Below are 19823 nucleotides of genomic sequence, written 5' to 3'. Positions count from 1 at the left end.
TCTTGACATAAAAATTTAGGGAGTAACATGGTGCTTTAATTCAAGGGGAAAAAACTTCCAAATTCAAACAATATTTATAAAAGAACTTATATTATCCTCCTTCTACTCTATTCATCACAATCAATAACCAGGCTTTCGCTTAATATATCAGTGAACAAATTAAAAGGAAACTTTTATTATTTAACTTTCTTTAACAGATCCAGAGAATTGTCTGAAGAAGCTAACCTGATTCGAGTAGAGTACAAAAGCATGAGGAACTTTGAAATTAATTTACGTGTCACTTGCAAACTAAAATCTCGAAATTCAGAATTTAGCTAAAGGCTAATTAAGAGATTTTTTTTCCTAATAAATATGTCCTTACCATCCATAAGGAAATTGATGACTGACTCCAGTTATTCAAGTGCCTTTGTCCAAATGTTGTGTCCTTTGCAAGCCTGAACCTCTTAGGAACTTCAATATGGAGATGGCCAAGGACGGAGTTAGATACAAAAAAAGAAATATAGAAAGTAGAAAAGTATATTTGCCCCAATTTTCAAAGTTGTCTGCTCTACTTACGCATCAAACTTTATTAATTGTCTAGCTGACTTTTCTACCCAAACTTATATATATATATATATATATATATATATATATATATATATATATATATATATATGAATATGAGTCTCAAGTATGAAATCTCTCTCTTTCCTCTCAATCACTGATAAGTATTCCTTTACAATTAATTGTGCTCTGCACGGGATATATCTACCCAATATCCACCCAATAATGCCTATAAAAGGACAATCCAATGACTGTCTTTGAGTTTATACGTATATTTTATATTGAAGATTTCAGCTACTCGGATTAAAAAAAGGTTCTTAATTAGGTATGTGCTATAACTTAATTTTCAGTATTTAACATTCAAACTCAAATCTTTTTTATCAAACTAAACAATTTTAGGCCAATTACTCCTAACTCAAATTCTAAAACCTTCTTCCTATTTCTTTTCACTCCATTTCTACCCGAATAAACAAACATCAATAAAATAACGATTTTCTTAACATGTGAGTGTTTTAAATAGACATAATAATTTGTGGACATTAAAAATGGTCGTAGTAGTTTTGTTTTTTGTACAAGAGTTATGAAATACTCTGATATTATTGTTGCATTATAACTGTTAGAATTTTTTAAAATAAAAAAAACTAAATTATACACTAACAAATTCCAGAAAAAGGAATATCCTCAACCATCATGTCAAGTAACTCAGCAACATCTTGTACTCTATAAGCCATGAAATATTCAATTTAAGAACTCCAATGGAAGGTTTCACGGCTATTTAAAAATCTAACCTGTCATCAGAACTTGACAATGTCATATCAGAGCCACTGGATGTCCTATAATTAGAACTCAATTCAGCTCTATTGATGATTGCTTTGGAAGAGACATCCTGTGAAACAACAAAAGAAATGGATGAATGATGTACTTAGAAACTAGAAAGTACATAAATATCCTATCATTGGATTTTAGAGACACTCTTTATATACGAGAGGATGTCTTGGCTTTGATCTTCTGCCCCTCTGAGATCTTGAAAGTTATTTACAATTAGTCATAAATATCTTCTAACTAAATCTAGTGATTAAATACGAGTAAATTGTTAGTTGTGCAAGTGTCTTTTACAGCTGATTGAAGATAAACTGGTGTATATATGTCTAATTAAGGAGTAGGAAATAATATTATTGAATTATCTACATGAATTATGGAGCAGTTAGTTACCTAGTTTTCCAAATTAAAATAAAAATAAATAACACTATGGCAGAGAGAGTGACAAGTATGTAGCATACCACTAAAGGAGGTATATCTTCTCCATCTTTAAACTTCGACTGATGCTCAGTAATCTGCTGTTCACACCAGAGAAAGACAGGTACATAGTAATGATAAATCCTAGCCTTTTAAGGCTCCGTAAGGAACAATTCATTAAGCTGAAACAGTTTGCATAGGTACCAGCCATATAACAACCCATCCTGTACTCATGCCAGAAACAAAGGAACTGTTCTGCAGCCCTGAACTTCCACTAACTGCAAGAAGGAAGTGTTGCAATTGCAAATTAAAGATTTAAATAACAGCAGCATAAAAAAAATGTAGCTGATGAAGATGAAAATACAGCTCCTAATATAGTTCATTTCATTTTTCATGCTCCTATTTTCGACTAAAAGATCAAAGATGACAAGTTACTATTTAGTTAGTTGAAGCTTTAACAGCAAGGTCTAGTAATCAATCAGCTTGGATGAATTTGAATTGAAACAATTTTCAATTCAAATGCCCTTTAGTAAACATAGAGTATGATGTATGATACTATTACTACCCATTTATGCTTGCTGAAAATTAGAGTTAAAACTCATTAAAAAAGGACTCAAAATAACTGGGCTCACTCACTCCACTACTCATTCCATTTCTCTGGGAAAACTCATGAAAACAAACAAGCTTGGATTTTTAACCCTCCAGCATAACCAAACGTGATCCTCACAGACACCCACATGCACGAATGCAAGAGAAACTCTTGTTTTTCTCTTTGGGGAAAGCAAAGGAAACAAAATGAGCAAAAACGGGTGTCTCAAAGGTGAGAGTACGTGCACACACACCTTCATCGCTGAGAGGTGAAGCAAATGAAGAGACTAATAGCACAAGCACCATTGCCACAACAAGCAGCAGAAGGTGCCTTCTCAACTTGCCCACTAAAGCCAACACCAACACAGCTTATTCCATTGCCACCACACGTACAAAAAAGCTCACCTTGGTGAGCAACAACATGGAAAGAAGAGAGATTGAAGATGGAAGACATGAGTAACAAGTTTAATAATAAACTCTAAACTAATCAAAATTGAACAAACTCTAAACTAATCAAAATTCAATAATAATAAAAAATTACAAGTTTAATAATAAAACTCTAAACTTTTTAAAATAATCAGTGCCCTTAGTATTGAGATTTACAAGGATTTACCAAAACCTAGTACTGAGATGAGAGCATGAATAAAACAAATTTATACAGCCAGATAAAAATAGACAAGATATAAATCTTAACAAAGATAAGAGGAAAACTACACCATTTGTGTCATGATTATCATTGCCATCTTCCTCCTCTTCTTCTGAAGATTCTATATCATCATCATTGGTAGCACCATCCTCATCCCCTTCTGAATCCTATCAATGAAGTCAGTCTGAAATTATGAGTAACCCAGTAGAGCATTATCAATGCAAACTGATACACATATCACAAACAAAAGTGAAACAAAAGAAAAATAATTTTATTGACTACACAATCATTTCCAAATATTGCTCTTCTCCTCCATCTTCCATCATGAAAATCAATATGTTCTTGCAAGTGGACTCCATTCTTAGCAGTACTATTTGGTGCATCTTCATCTTCATCTGAACCAGTCCCAGGCTGATATTTATCCAAAGCTTCTATTTTGTCATTCTGTTCAACATTCTTAGCATTACTACTCATTAAATTGTGCCATGTTCATCACCTAGAGCTCCTGATGACACATTTGCCTTTTGACCATGACCCTCAGGAACCCATGAACTTGCAATATGTTAAGGAACTCAAAGGTTTCCTGCAAGTGAAGTAAAATCTCAAAAATAGCATCCTTATTATATAAAAACTAATGCTGAGCCAAACTTCAAGAAAATCACACAGTAGCACCTCGACATGAGAACAAACACATTCACAAACCTGTCATCATTCAAAACTAACTCACCATTTCGAAACCATAACTTCCATCGATAAGAAGAAGTGTTAGATCGGCAAACTTCGCGGCATCTATCATGCCATTGATATCATTCGGACATTCCACAAACTGCAAACTGCACCCGCCTTTGGTTCCCTGACATATGTGATACACAACAATCATCTTTAACCAAGTCCAGAGAAATTCTGAAATACACACATGCATTAATAAACAAATAAAAGCATGGGTATAGAAAAAACAACCATAGACCTGATACGATGGTAATTAGACCTCTCACATTGGGAAAATTATGCTTCGTGTAATGCTTAACCAAAGACTTTATCAACAGTGACTTCCCAACCTGAAATCAAAGCAAGATTAGCAACTAATTGCATTGTGTTGAGTTGAATTCAAGAGAAAGAAAAGAGAATAGAATAATATGCACCTGAGGAGGGCCCTGCACGACAACGACGTAGGGAGCAGGCCCGTCGTAGGAGCGGTCGATGATGGGAGCGTGGAGGCGGCGCTGCTCTTTCTCGACGGCGCGTGATTGCAAGCACTTGGCTTTGTTGGAGGAAGAAAAGGCAAATGCCTTAGGGTTTTGCTTCCTCGGATCCTCAGACGTTATCGGGATTCTGCTTCTGCTTCTTCTTAGTCTTCTTCTTGTTGGTTTTGGCACTAGATTGACTAGTTCTGTGAGCCTTATTGGATTGATCGGTGTCATTGACAGACATTGAAAAAGGTTCCCTCAGTGAAGTCTCTCGCCAATGTAGTGTTTGGTGAGGTTTAGGGTTTATCGGCTAACAAAAGTCAAGCAAACAAACTATTAGCTAACATATTTACCTTCTCACTATTTATTAACTGAAGGTGTTGAACTTTCCACTCTCCATGTTCCATGACAACACCCCTTCCTCTTCTCTCTTCAAGTAAGGGCTTATTACGCTTGGATATATCCTTCGATTTTGATGGAAAGGGTAGACTCACTTGTAGAAATTTCTAGGTTTTCTACAAAGGGAATGGCATTGATTGAGAGAGACAGACAGAGAGAGTGTGGAAATAGAAAAAATAGGGTTTGTTGATTGAGAGAGACAGAGGTGATGCAACTGCGACTAGGGTTAGAAAAAGCCAATGTTTTGTTCAGCGCGAAAGGAGAAGGACCATGTGTTGCGCGTTTTTAATCGAAATGAATATTTGTAGTAGTGCAAGGATGAAATGAAATTATTTTTTTTGACTTTTACCTACACTGTGACAAATAATTTTGGGTATAAGTATTTTTTTGACTTTTACCTACACTAATTTATGTGTGTAGAAAAAAGTTTCTGTAGGTATATGTCATTTTTTTTGTAGTGGATGTCACAATCCAAGTCTCATCTTTAGCATCATTATCTTAGTCTTGCTGAGCATCACTTACCACCAATACATACAAAAGAAAACTCACGAATAAAGAGAGTTAGAAACATCTTATTGGATGCTCGTGGTATGAAAACAAAGCATATATCTTAAGCTATAGACCTTAACTTTGGATGAAATTGAAGTCACTGGCTAGCTAACATTTCAGCATACATTTCGTATGAAAACACCTGAGGCTAATTCACATTCTAAAGGACGCTTGTTTTTTTAGGTGTTATTTTGATTTCAAAGCACGATCATACTTAACTTCCTGAAGCGCTAACTTGATTTTGAAGCATTGCCACCATCCCTAGTGAGGAATGGTCGTGCTTACTTCCAAAGCGTTAGTTTTATTTTGAAACATGATTATCTTCACTAGTAGAAAATTTATTTTTACCATCATTAGAATAACATCGGTTTTATACAAAACTGATGTAAACGAAAAGACGGTGCATAATCGTAAATAACGTGACTTTGTTAACATCGGTTCTCTGAAAAACCGATGTTAACGTGAGTTTGTTAATATCGGTTTTTCAGAAACCGATGTTAACATGAGTTGGTTAACATCAGTTACTGAAAAACCGATGTTAACGTGACTTCGTTAACATCGATTTTTTCAAAAATCGATGTTAACAAAGTCACATTAACATCGATTTTTGGGGAAAATCAATGTTATATTATCCTATTTAAATTATTTTTTCGTGTTTTTGGCGCTTCAACTCTACTCTCACTCTTACCCTTCGGCCTTGCGACAATCCTCTCCCTCACGACTTTGACTCACTGCCATCCCATGTGTTCTGCTGCGACGCCATCACCACCTCACCCGTGTTCTTCTGCGACGTCGTTTCATCTTCTCAATACCTCGCAACAAAGAAGCCCTATTTGGTTTCATGACCTATTCCCTTGTGACTTCCTCCCCAAGTTAGACCTATCTGAGCAACACCTTTGCTTTGTGTCTGAAAATGTGCTCTCTAAAATTGATAATGGTGTTAAATGCTACTAAACCCTCATGAGGTGAATTTGTGATTCTCTGGTGAAGCTTGTGTTCGTAAGCTATGGTAGTGTTGTTGTTTTTTGTTTTTATTTTTGCTTGGTTTGCGGTTATGCACATGGAAGTTAAATTATACTTGTGTTTTTAAGCAATGACAGTGCATCCTTTTGTATATAGTTGTGACCTTGTGGGTTATGTATACAATTATGTTTCTAGTTCTGGTTATGATAAAATATCAAAGGAAATATGAGAGGAAATGTTGCATGGTTCTGGTTCCTCCATAACAAGAGCACTAAGGAATTTTCAGTGAAATCATTGTCTATTCCGTTTGTTTTGCAGATTTATTGGTGTTTTGCTTGTTTGCATGGTTCTGGCTTTGGTTGTTTTCGACGATGTAGGCCTCATTATTGTTTGTTTTCATGGTTCTGGTTCCTAGATAAGCATGGTGCATAGTCAGCTTGTGTATGGATCAAATAGTGGATTTAGATGGTTTGACAAAATCTACTTAATGTCTTGTTTATATTGTAAATAGAGTTTAGAAACAATGGATGAAGATCAACATAGCTGGAAGGAAATGGCTAACACAATGATGAAGATTAATAAAAAAAGTAGAGGAAATGCTAAACATTGTTCATGTTATGGATCACATTAGAAATTTCAACACTATTCTCAAATAAATATGACATATATAACACTTTTGTTTATATTACTTGTTAAATGTAATCTTACGGTGAAGTCAATAGGTCATTTGTTGTAAGATGGAAGGATGAACTAGAACCTACTTAACATCTGCTACACTCTAGTGGCAACATGCACTTTGTCACATATAATCAAGATCTGGTGAGCCTAACTCCACTTGCTAGATAGACAAAACTTAGAGAGTTTTATGGGCTCATTGAAAATCATCAGATGGCCTTGACCCACTATGGACAAAGTGTTTTTCTCCTCACCATCTTCAAAAGCACCTCTGAATCAAAAGCTTATCCTAAATGACACTTCTTGTACCACCAAGTGCTTAATTCATACACTTTTAAAGTCCTGCTGATTGAGTACAAAGTGACTTGCGGCAATTTTGTGAGTAGTTAAGCATTCATATGTGAATGTCAAATTTTAAAATCATATACATATCTAATATGAATTTCATGTTAATTTCATGATATGCAGCAGTTTTGGAAGGGACTATGAAGTGTATGATAGTTTATAATCATTATAGAAAGACTGCAAAAATTGAAAATGAATGGAAGAATTTTGCGTGATCACAAAATTTGCAAGTTGGAATTGAAATTATATTTGAGTTCCCAGATGCAACTTCTAACTTTGTTTTATTTTGGATTTATTTGTAATTAAAGTACATTACTACTCTATTATCATCAATATGTAAATGCATAACTATTTTTGTGGTATATTAAAGTGCATTTGTGATATATTTTGTTTATAAATGTTTATAACTACTCTTGGTGCATGATATATTTTGTTAATAACTTTTGGTGCATGACTTATTTTATGTGTTTTTTTTTTCAATTTTGAAAGATAAGTTGTGATATGAATAATTACAGGTTGGTAATTAAAAAAAACCCAAAAAACAACATCAGTTTTAAGAAAACTCGATATTGTCAGAAAACAACAACATCGGCTTTTAGGATGAGAAGAAAATAACATCAGTTTTTATAAAAGTTGATGTTGTTTTTTGCTAAAATAACATCGATTTTTAAACAACTGATGTTAACGTTGATACTTTAACGTCGGTAGTTTCAACATCGATTAATAACTAATGTTCAAAGTCCTTAATAACCGATGTAAAAAGCCTATTTTCAAGTAGTGCCTTTAGATTTGTCGCAGATTAATGTTGAGATTTAGGCAATAATACCGAATCACTCAAGTAATACAATGATAAGTAAAGTATTGTCTCCACATGGACTTGGGCAATAATTAGGTAATTAAGAGTAAAATTATAGATTATGAGAATTAAGAAATTAAGTCACCAAAATTAAAGACAATTGCATAAAAACAAAAGAAAAAGGTAAGACAAAATTGGTTGAGAAATTTTGTCGAACACTTGGTATACATAGAAAATTGGAGTAATTTCAATGGGAAAAATTGTTGGGGTATAACTTCATTGGACTTCCTAGCATCCAACCACTACATATTTCTATTCAATTAAGATTTGGTTATCATCAACCCACAAAATTATTTAAGCCTTAATCCCTTAAGTAAAAGAACCTAAGTCCATTGATTACACTATCAATCCCTTAAATTAGTGTAATGCATTAGGAAAAAATATTTTAGTGATGACCAATCCTTTTTACCCTATTCATAGGCATAAAAATTACTGGTTGTCTTCTTCAGTTTGCAATCCAATAGAATTTTTCAATTACAATTGAATTTTAGAATCATACAATCGGTTGATCAGGTAAGAAACAAGCATTAAACATAGAAGAATAATAACAATATTTAATTGAAATAGAAACAATGCAAAAATTACATGAAAATAGAACCAATTACATTAAACCCAACAAGAGAGAAGAAATAGCTACTAGCCATGGAAGAAGAAACACTTGATGGAGAAACAATAGAGAATGAATCTCAACACTACTAGAAAATAAGCTTTTAACATCAACTATTTAGGACTTTTAACATCGATTATTAACCAATGTTGAAAGTATCGACGTTGAAAGTATTATCGTTAACATCGGTTTTTGAAAACTAATGTTAACGTAAATTTACAACATTGGTTATTTAAATAACCGATGTTATATAATAAGAATTATAAAAAAAAAGTTATATATGTTCATATCAACGTTGGCAATTAACATCGATTTTCTAAAAAACTGTTATTGGTATATGTTAACATTGATTTTCTAAAAAATTATTGTTGTTAGTGTACGTTAACATTGGTTTTCTAAAAAACTGATGTTGTTAGTGTACGTTAACATCGGTTTTTTTAAAAAACCGATGTTAACTGCCATTAACAACATCAATTTTTTGGAAAACCGATATTATTATTTTAAGTTAACATCGATTATTTTAAAAAACTGATGTTGCTTTTTTAGGATTTTTTTATATGTTGTATGTTTTTTCAATAACCCCAAAATTAACCTGCAAAGTTTAAAAGCAGACCACACAACATATAATTTTGATTCTGTTTTGAAAAAGATTTTACCAAAAATTTGATGACAAATTTATTAATTACTATGAATTAAAAGAATATTTAATTTTAAGGAGACATGAATTGAAAAAAATATAAACTATGTTTCATTTTTAACTTTCAAATAATACTTTGCCAACTGGATGTGAAGCACCTTCTTTGATTCCAATGGTCTAGCATCATTAAAATACTACATAATATAATAAAACATAAGTTAATAATATAATACCAATCATAAGAAAATGAAATTTGTTTAAATTAAACAATTACTGTTTCCCAATTATTCTTGAAACTTCCTAAGATTATAGTTGACATCCAGTACATGACATAATACCCACACTCAGTGCTTCCTTTTTGTCTATTACACTAAAAACATTATGAAATTTAGATATTCAACGTTAAGTAAAAATTAGTCTACACAGTACTAAAATATAAGTAGAAACATTGTTTAAATCACTTACTTTAACAACAATCCACCTAGCACCAGCCTTGGATTTACTTTGTGGAGTATCGTCAAGGCCTTTGAAAGCATTGTTGAATACAAACATGAATGTTTATTATACAATTAAAATATTGATGTTCCCGGCTAATGCTAATGCAAATGTATTGAAAAACAATATCGACCTGTTAATTATTCATTTGAGGTAGTTGTCTGGCCTATTATGCAATGAACAAAACCAGATGACAACATTTTCCTTAGGCAAAATGACGACCATTTGCCAATGTGCACTATAGTGGAGACCAATATAGGTTATTATACTACTATACATTATTTAAATTCATTTGTTCAGTTTAACTTACCCATTCAGATAGGCTTCTAGGTACACATCCCGTTTTGAATTTTGCATCCAATTCTTAATGTAACTTTTTTTTATTCAAATTGTGATTGCCCAGATTTCTAGATGGAATGTGGCTCGAGGAATCCATACACATCGGCATTCCCCGCTTTCATACTTGTCTTAGTCATATGCCTATTCTTGTTAACACAAAGTAAATTATGTATGAATTTAAAACAATAAGTTAGGTAATTAACAATAATGTAAATTAACTTACAGAATCCACAACTATATAATAGAGATGCTGAGACATTGACCATTGTATGCTATTTCAAACAAATCTTCATGCTTTATGTACAAGGGGAAGTCTTCATTAAACATCCCGAACACGGTAGCATCCCACATAACTTGCAATGGCTTCAGAAAAAGTTGTGGGATGGTCAATGTCATCAGATATAAGGGATCATCGACATCATGATCTGACCTATCTACAGGTTTTGTCGGTCCCACATCTCCCTGTTTATCTAACATATTTAATTAACATAATTTAATTACAATGAACACTTTAATTGAAAAAGAAGCATTTAATGACATTGGAATACTTGTTCTGATAAACGCTTGACAAGATGTGTCGGCCAAGCAAGGAATGTGTTAAGTGTCTCCCCCACTAACTTAACGTATTCAGTGGGTACAAGAATGAGAGCATCTGCATCTCTAACCTCCTCAACACCAACCTTGACTTGATCATGCAACAAAGGAATGTTGTGAGCGGTTGTGGATCCCTTATAAACTCTTCCCAGGGCAACCGGGCGGGGAGGATTTTCTTTGATGTACAACCCGTATTTGTCTGAGTCACCCGTGTTTAGATCATTCCCTGAGGGATCAATGAAACTTTCCTTTATGCTGACACGAGCATCTGAAGGACCAACCTCAGGCTCAGGAGGCAGTGCGAGTCCCTGTGGTTGCATCTACGACTGAAACTGGGACTGCATCTGACTGAAGGATAAGATTAGCTGTAGAGTCACTTTTTCTATGATCGACTCCTCCAGTTGGTCCCTGATTTGTTGCGTCAACTGCTCTAGGTCTTTGGGAGCCATGGAGGAAGACGTGTGGGAGGTCCTTGGAGACGGTCCAAAGTATTGCTTGATCGTGACACCAGCTCCAACAGCACCCATACGACCAGGGTGTTCTGGTCGCCTAATGGCAGCAGTCAGTATATCCTGACGTCCATGGGCAACAATGGAACCCTATGAGGCCTGGTCCTCCAACGAATCCTGGAAAAAACACATTTATTGGTTTACTCAATCACATAATAAACATAAATAATTGCAATTAATAATTGAAAGTCACTTACAATCTTGTTAGCAATTTCCTTTGCTGCCTCAGACGTCATTTGCCCAGTTTTCTTGGTGCGGACCATCTTCCATTTCACATGTCGTTTGATGGGAGATGAAGGATCAATCATGGTGTCAGTGATTCCGGATTTAGCAACTTCCTCCAATTTTTTCTTTCTCTTTTCATCCATCAACTTGTTTTCTAAATATTGATAACCCCCACAAGACAACATGTGAGGGGTAGTGTTTTGCTTCTGGATGGCTTGTGCCATTTTTCGCACATCTTGCAAAAATTCAACATTAATGAAACTCATGATTACAATGTATTATAATAAGTGAATTTAAAGTTGAAAATAATGAAAGTCACAAATTAGTTACCTCCCACAAAGGGTCTTTGTGGGTCTGACAAAATTGGGCCCACTTCTCCTTGCTAATGTTGTACTTTTCGCATACAGTGTCGTCAACACTTTCCTTGTTGGCTGCAAGTGCCCATTTCGACGTCAAATCAGACTTGAATTGTCTCCACCGCTCCCTCACAGTCTGAAGTATTTTCTTTTGTGTCCTCAGATCAGATGCTTCAGGGACATCAAATTCAGCTTGACAAACAAAAAATTACATTCTATTGTTACTAAATTACAATTTTATTATCAATGAATAAAATGAAAGATTTAACTAAAATACTTGAATATCCTCCCATATCAAATCCTTCTGAGCAGCAGGGACTTGTTTCCAATTCTCGCATGTGACATCGACCTTATCACGAGCGGCGATCCCCAAATATGTTATTAACTTCTTTCTGTGGGGACCGTCAGCCTTCTCGGTCGCAGGATCAACATGGACCAGCGGTCTCTTTGCCCCAACTGGTCTAGTCGCCAATAATCTTAGCCATATGGCTTTTCTTGTCCACTTCAAGGTGGATGGCGACTATGATGCTGCACCAGTAGGAGGAGGAAGAGGAGGAGAGCTGGGTGGTGTAGCCATTTGCCTGTAAAGAAAAAAACATTAGTTAATTAACATTATCACAAAATTGAATAAGTTATGTAAATGAATGGACTGAAATGAAATACATAATAAGAAAATTACATTAGACAATGTTAATTAATTCTCCTTCATTATGATCATTACGATTAGCATGAACGCCGTCAGCTTCTTCTTCTCTGATGATGTTAGGCGACATTTATATAGACAAAGGACTAACATAAGTATCAATGTATGAATCATCATTTTCAACATTAACACCAATTGTTTTCCCGTGTAGAACTACTGACCACCTTTCATCACTAGGGTCTTGAACATAAAATAGTTGTTTAGCTTGTTCTGCCATGATGAAAGGGTCATTCTGGTAAGCTAGTTTCTTTAGATCTACCAACGTAAATCCTACATCATCTGTCTGCACACCGGTGTTTTTGTCAATCCATTTACATTTGAAAACACAGACAGTAAATTTGACATAGTTAAGCTCCCAAATTTCTTCAATGAAACCAAAGTAAGGGATGGAAGCTACACGGGGATTGTCATCATGTACACTAGCGAAGTGTTGAGATTCAACCCTTAGGGTGACTCCACTGTTCTCCATTTCAGACATGGATGGAAGACATTTATCTACCCCTCAGTCTGTCCACTTGGGAAGTAACATTAGAACCACAACACAAACCTATGAGGAAATTGATGTCTGGATTGAATTACAAGCAAAATGTGTGGACTAAATTAGTTGAACAAAATTGTCTGTAAAGACCAACATTAATGCGGGGAACAAGACAAAATTCATTGTAGCTTGGCCTCATGGTTTACTTTAGACAGAATAAAATAAAATCCCAACGAAAAAGTCATAAACTAGCATTTCAAAGATTAATTGCACCTATCATTTCCAGGAACAAACGTCCCTTTTGAACCAAAGATTAACTGCTCCTATCATCAGCTAAAGTATCCAGTACCACTACCAGGTAAGAAAATCAATGCCCTTTTATTATAAAGAAAGCTGACAATTATGAAAACTGCAGATAAGTAAATACACAACATCTGAATTTATGATAGCTAATTGATACAACATGTATCACAGTTCAAATTTTACATTCGTAGCAATCTAGCAGTTCAAATTAAATTGGCACGTAGCCAATGGAAGAAAAGAGTGAAGGTTGCAATCATTACTCTACTGATGGTGGCGGTGTAACTAGGGTTGCAGGTTATATATTTTTATTTACATTTAAGTTTAACACAAGGCTTACCTTTGTTGAAGGAGCAGAGACTGGCTGTGGCTTGGCTTTTACTGATGTTGGCGATGTAATTGGGGTTGCAAGCCCACTTGGTTGTTCTTCCTATAGGAATAGAGGTGTGAGATCCATACCAATTTTTAAAATTTTAATCTCAAATTCACCAAAGATGAATTAAATCAAACACTACCTAAAATATCAATCGTTGAGCAACATCTCTTTTGTCATAAAGAAATCTATTTTAGAAACTTAAACTTTTCTATCCTGAAAAATAATAACTTGTATTCTATTAGTGTTTATTTAAAAACAAAAATCTAGGATAACACATGTATATCAAGTCTAAAATAGTAAGACAAACAATTCCTAGATATTTCCAATGGCATATGGGATTTCATTCTTGTAGGCTGCAAAAAAGTTATTGGCAGCTCCTTATTTATTGTGGGAGAGATTGGAGGCAATGATTATGGCTATCCTTTGTCTGAAAGAAAAAGCGGGACAAGTGATAAGAAAAGTAAGCTTTTACTTATTTCTTGGAGGGAGAAACGTTCTTGAAGGAAAAAAAATGCTACTGCATCTTCGGATGACTAATGGTTAACGCCAACAAAAGTTAGTCCAATTGGTAAGGATTAGACTCATTTTATAAGGACATGAGTTCAAATAGGGATTCCTTGAGACCTCACCTAAACTTTTATTCACAAAAAAATAAAAAGAAGATTGATGGCTAACAATTAGGTTACTGCTTCTTCAAAATAATTTTTCTATTTAAAAATGTTCCATTTCACCCAAAAGTGTCTTGTTGGGTGAAATGGAACCATAAACATAATGTTTGATGCATGCTTCCATCGATGAGACTATTATTAGTTTCTTGTGAGAAACCAAGGATTTGTGATTTCTTTTAAGTGATTGGCTAATTATTGGATGGCTTATTAATTTATGCATGAATTGATTGATTTAGGGATTGTAACGTTTATGGTTCCTGGAAGTTTACCACTTGCATGCAATCCAACCTATTTAACAACTTTTGCGACTATAGATAATAAATTTAAATAATATACCTTATCCTGTTTGCTCTTTGAAAAATACTTATATATGCATAATCATAGCTTACTCAGATTGAGCCACAGTCAAATTTATGGTGTTCTCTTTTCATTATATTTTCTTACACTTTTGCTCAGGTGATACTTAATGCTTATTAGCCAACATCAATTTGTGAATATAACTTCCTTTTTGGAGAGCACGATTGATCGGTCTATTTGTGGCAGCTATATATTGAATTTTATTCATACTTACAATTGATCATGATTGAGTTGTACTTAACAATAATGTTATTTATATAGGTTGGAGTGTCAAAGCAATTGTCACCAGAATTTTATTCAAACACTATCCAGTACTAATGCATCTGAACTATTGGAAGTTATGGTTAAAACTATGAATGAATGTCTAGCTGAAGTGCCTCGATTTGGATTTGAAGAACCAAAATTAGTTCTTCGAACTTCAGAGGTATACAACTTACAAAATATAGTTTACCCATCTGCAACCCAACGTACATAAACTACAACCACTACTAGCTAGGAATTAGGATTCAAAAGAACGTAAGAATGTGCTTTACACATATACATGTATATATATAAGTATGCAGTAGAAGCTTTTAAAAGAATGAGAATAGTATACAAACGCCTAAAGAGGATCAAAGCAAATCAATGCACCAAACAAATAAGAATGAAAGCATTGTAAAAGTAATACAGATTTTGCTTAGTTCTCCAACAAATCTTTTTGATTAGCAGCGTAAACTTGTGCCTCTTTCTATTTATTTTAATCTCCTTTGTCAAGTGACAGTCATGGAAAATAAAATAGTTTCAAGGTAGATATCCATTATGCATTGTTCCAAAGAATTGATCAAGGAGGTTGGTGAGGGTTGGAAGGTGTACCTCTTGCAGAGAATTAGCTTTTGCTCTAAAAGATGCCTCCAGGAATTCAGCTTATTTCCAAAGTTTCCGTATTTTCTCTAAGTCAGAACAAGCTGCTTTCAAATGCTCTTTTCTAGAACTAGAGCTTTATACATGCAACTGTTGAAGAAACTTTTCAAGTCTTATAATAGTTTCTTCAATTGAAAAGTTTCTTCAACACTTTTCAATGCCTACAATTATATGCCAAAGAGAAGGCATAAACAAGAATGAGATACATAAAATTGTATTCCTCTTACTAATAGTATTATATGGTACGGTTAAGAATATTTTGGGCAGTCATCATTGAATTGGAATAATTGAAACCTTGCTTGAAGAACTTGAAAATTTTACAGCTATTATGAAAAGGATTTAGAGATGGAATTTTGTAGATTAAAAATATAAACGCTTAAAATACAAGTACTCACTCAAGCAAAAGTTTTTTGACCATTGCACAGTCAAACTAGATTTTTCCATTGTCGGCTTGATGCTTTGAACCTTTGAGCAAAAGAAGCCTTGCCAACATGTGACCTAGAGGTAAGGTTTAATTGTGGATTTAACCCGGTTGCAAATGCAAGGTAAGGCTACATACTATAGTCTACAGAGGTGGATAATGGGTTTAACCCTTCCTTGGTTGTTTTGCATGATGGTAACTTTATAGGACTAGACTACCTTAGCTTTTACTACTTTAATGCTTAGACATCAAGAACTAGTTGAAATTGTGAATCATGCTCTTTGTAGTTCTTCCATCCAAATATGTATGTATTTTCAACCATTGTACTTATTTTTTGCCATTACTCTTTTCTAGTAATTGGTACACAATTTATCCATGTTTTCTCATAATTTGACCCTGCTTTTCTTACTATTTTGTCAAACTAACAGCTTTATGAAGATGATATGTGCCTCTGCATATTGGATACAAGTCCACTGAGTCATGGGTAAGGTATCATATGTCTCTAGGTGCAATGGACTTTCAACACGAACACGGTGCTATTATTATGCCATATATCATATGGTGACGACTTTCATTTGCACTCAGCAATAACTTATGTGGCTCTATCCAATGATACCTTTTGGCCTTATCACATTTAAATGCTTCACACTTAGATCAATGTCTATATATATATGGCTCTCTCTCTCTCTCATATGTAATAATAACAAAACTGATTAATTGCCATGCCAAAATCATAGAGTATCTCACTAAAAGGCTAGCTAGCACAGTGTGGCGTGCATGCGTGCCCCTTCACTGCGGTAGTGTGGCATCATTCACCGAGGAACAAGTTTGTCCAAGACAAACATAGGTCCTTTAATTTCAAAAGTTTTACAAAATTTGATTCTTTTATAGATCCTTCTAACAAATTAGATGAAAGGTCTAACGTCACTAAATTTGACATAGTTCCAAGAGTTACAGGCATATCACCAGTCAAAGAATTAGCTCCAAGATTTAATACCTACATGTTTTTTAGGAACTCAAAACTCTTAGGAATGGTTCCATTTAGTCGGATGTGAGCCAGGTTTAAGTTCTCAAGGATGACAAGTTTGCAAATGGTGAGGGAATTGTACAAGTAAAGGTATTATTACTGAGATTTAGAAAGATCAAGGACTTGGAGATGTGTGAAGTTGGTTTTTCCTTTTGGTGGTCCTAAGTTATCAATTTAATAGCTCTCCAAGTGTAGTTCTTAAAGAGATGGAAGTGCACTCACTACTTAAAGCTAGTTACCTTGTTTATGAAGGTCTGAACCACTCAAATCAAGGTACTCTAAGGAAGATAGTCTTGATATCCAATTAAGGTTATCTATCTGAAGAGCATAATTGTATCCAAGATTAAGGTGTTGCAGGTTTGAGAGGTTTCCTAGTTGATGAGGGATTAATCCCATGAACCCACTTAAGCTAAGGTCCAAGTTTCTCAAACTCTCCATTGAGCCTAGGAAGCTTGGTGGGTGGTTACATAGCTAATAGCCAGATATTTGGTTCTCTAATACTTATTCTGTATATTGTATTAGCTAACCATATGTTTGCTCTCATTGATGCTAGGCTATTTGTAAATTAGTACCACTTGTACTGTTTTCATTAATATATATAATATATCTACTTATGAATAATTCAGCATGAATAAATAACAATGTGGGTACTATTCAATTTTTTATTAACTTGTTTTAAAAAATGGTGCAAGACAGTGACTCCTCAAAGCTCAGAACACACAATAATAAAACAAAAACCAGAACATTGTTACATTTGCCATAGTGTTATACACATTACAACAGACACCTAGCTACCTAGCCATTAAGCATTCAAAGGACACCTAGCAATCTAAATGACCTCACTCAAAATGAGACCTTGCGAGCACGAGTGAGCACCCTAAACAGACTGCAAAGTGAGTGCCCTAAATAGAGCTAGTAGTGCCCACGACTTCCACAAACCAAATCCTTACAGCGAGCACGAGTTTCACAAACCAAATCCTTGCAACAGAAACAAACAAAGATCCTTGCAGTGAGCACGAGTTCCCCAAACTCACCCATGGTATTCAATACAACATGTTAAAGACAAGAAAGAGTCGTGAAAAGTGTACCTAGGTATGGTGGCAAGGTGTCATGGTCTTGATAAGCTTGCAGATACAAATAGATATGGCCGCAAAGAAGAAGAAGCTTAGATGGACAAGAACAGAGCACGAGCAAAGTAGGGCTCGCGTTCTAATATTTTAAAATATAAGTCCAACATCGGTTTTCAATACAAAACCGATGTTAACCAAATGATGTTAACGTTAACATCGATTTTCTGAGAGAAATCGATGTTAACTTATCATACGTTAACATCGGTTTTATAAAAAATCGATGTTAATTAAAAGACGTTAACATCGATTCTTCAAAAACCGATGTTAACGAATTAATGTTAACATCGATTTTTCAAGAACCGATGTTAATGTTAGTTCATTAACATCGGTTTTGTAGAAAAACGATGTTAACAAATACACATTATTTACAATTATGTCACCACGTTTATCTTAACATTAGTTTTGTTAAAAATCGATATTAATCTGGTGATGTTAAATCTACTTTTTGTAATAATGTCTCTCTGCATCCAAAGTCATCATATGCATCTTCGGGTGTTTTTCTCTAGATGTAAAATTTTCTTTTCTTATGTTCAATGTTTTCTTTTTAAAACAAGATAAGAACTACCCTGATTAAAGCTATGAGTTAGATAGAGTTTTAAAACAAAATAGAATAAAAATAAAATAAAAGGAAATCTCACAAGTGTCAAATGCACAAGGTTTGGGTTCTGCTCAAGGTGTGTCATTCTTGCATTTCACGTTTCAACCCATTCGAACTTGCACGAGGTGTGAATTTTGTAGAGGGTGTGCACTTCCTGAAGGTTTCCAACAAGTTTCTTTTACCCCTCCAAAATTATAGACTTTAATAAAGTTTCTAGAAAACAACCAAAAATCAAGAATAAAAGGGTATAAACTAAAAATCCTAACTAAACAAAGCTTTTAATGAAAACTCAACAAAAATAGACATAAACAAAGATCAAAAGCCTAAAAGATATCACATAATTATTCCTAAACTACTACATAATGTAAGAATAAAAGACAATTATCAATTAACAACATGGGAAATGATGGATACCTGATCTGTGGGAGTTGTCTCTATTTAAACAGTTGGGGAGCCAATAGATCATAACTAGGTACCGACCTTCCTTATTCTCATGAGATTCAACTTCTGAAAGAACACGAAAGTTTTGCAGGGAAAGTGCTAACACAACGTGGTGAAGGTTCTGTGCAGAAAACATGGAGCTGGAATTCGAAAGGGGTTGCCAATTAGTTCAGCCCATTTCCACCCAAATCAGTTACTGAACGTAGTAGGTCTTTACTGAGTGGACCAAATTACGTACAGCTCTAGCAAACCACTAATTCAATTTCAATTTTGTTGCTTCTAGATTTGTAGATATTATTCCTTTTGCCTTAAAATAAATATCGCACTTATAAAAAAATTGTTTTAAAATGAGTATTGTATTTGATTTTTTTAAGTAATATTAATTTTTTTTTTGCATTAATACCCTGAGTAAGTATTCTTTAGTTTTTCAATATTTATTAATATTAAGATTACTTTTGTTAAATCATTATTCTTTTTTATTTATTTAGGTTATCTTCAAAAAAATTAATTGAAAAGTTAACTGAAAATTAAAAAATTAACTGGTAATTAAAAAGTTAATTTATTTAACTACGAATGTTCAATTAAATTAATTGTTGAAGTTTTTTGAAAAATATAAAATAAAAAAAAATCATAAAATCATAATTTATTTAAAAATAATAATTAAGAAATTTAATA

General features: G+C 34.0%; 2 long non-coding RNA genes across 3 annotated transcripts; both read right to left on the bottom strand.

The window, feature by feature from the left end:
• Nucleotides 1–410: 410 nt before the first annotated feature.
• LOC114387607 lies at nucleotides 411–1932 on the bottom strand. The gene is made up of 3 exons (XR_003661357.1): nucleotides 1824–1932; nucleotides 1332–1429; nucleotides 411–450 (listed from the first exon to the last, which is right to left on the bottom strand). It is a non-coding gene; the product is annotated as an uncharacterized LOC114387607 (long non-coding RNA).
• An 8625-nt stretch (nucleotides 1933–10557) lies between these two features.
• On the bottom strand, nucleotides 10558–19383 carry LOC114387339. Of its 2 annotated transcripts, XR_003661295.1 has the most exons (9): nucleotides 19122–19383; nucleotides 18748–18920; nucleotides 18068–18103; nucleotides 15484–17957; nucleotides 13571–13660; nucleotides 12027–12330; nucleotides 11724–11941; nucleotides 11366–11628; nucleotides 10558–11285 (listed from the first exon to the last, which is right to left on the bottom strand). It is a non-coding gene; the product is annotated as an uncharacterized LOC114387339 (long non-coding RNA). The 2 variants fall into 2 exon arrangements; XR_003661296.1 differs by lacking the exons at nucleotides 15484–17957; nucleotides 18068–18103.
• Between the last annotated feature and the right edge of the window lie 440 nt (nucleotides 19384–19823).

Source organism: Glycine soja, chromosome 15, assembly GCF_004193775.1.
Source record: "Glycine soja cultivar W05 chromosome 15, ASM419377v2, whole genome shotgun sequence".
Taxonomy (NCBI): Eukaryota; Viridiplantae; Streptophyta; class Magnoliopsida; order Fabales; family Fabaceae; genus Glycine; species Glycine soja.
The sequence above is the reverse complement of the archived record's forward strand: the minus strand, read 5'-3'. Positions and strand labels throughout refer to the sequence as shown.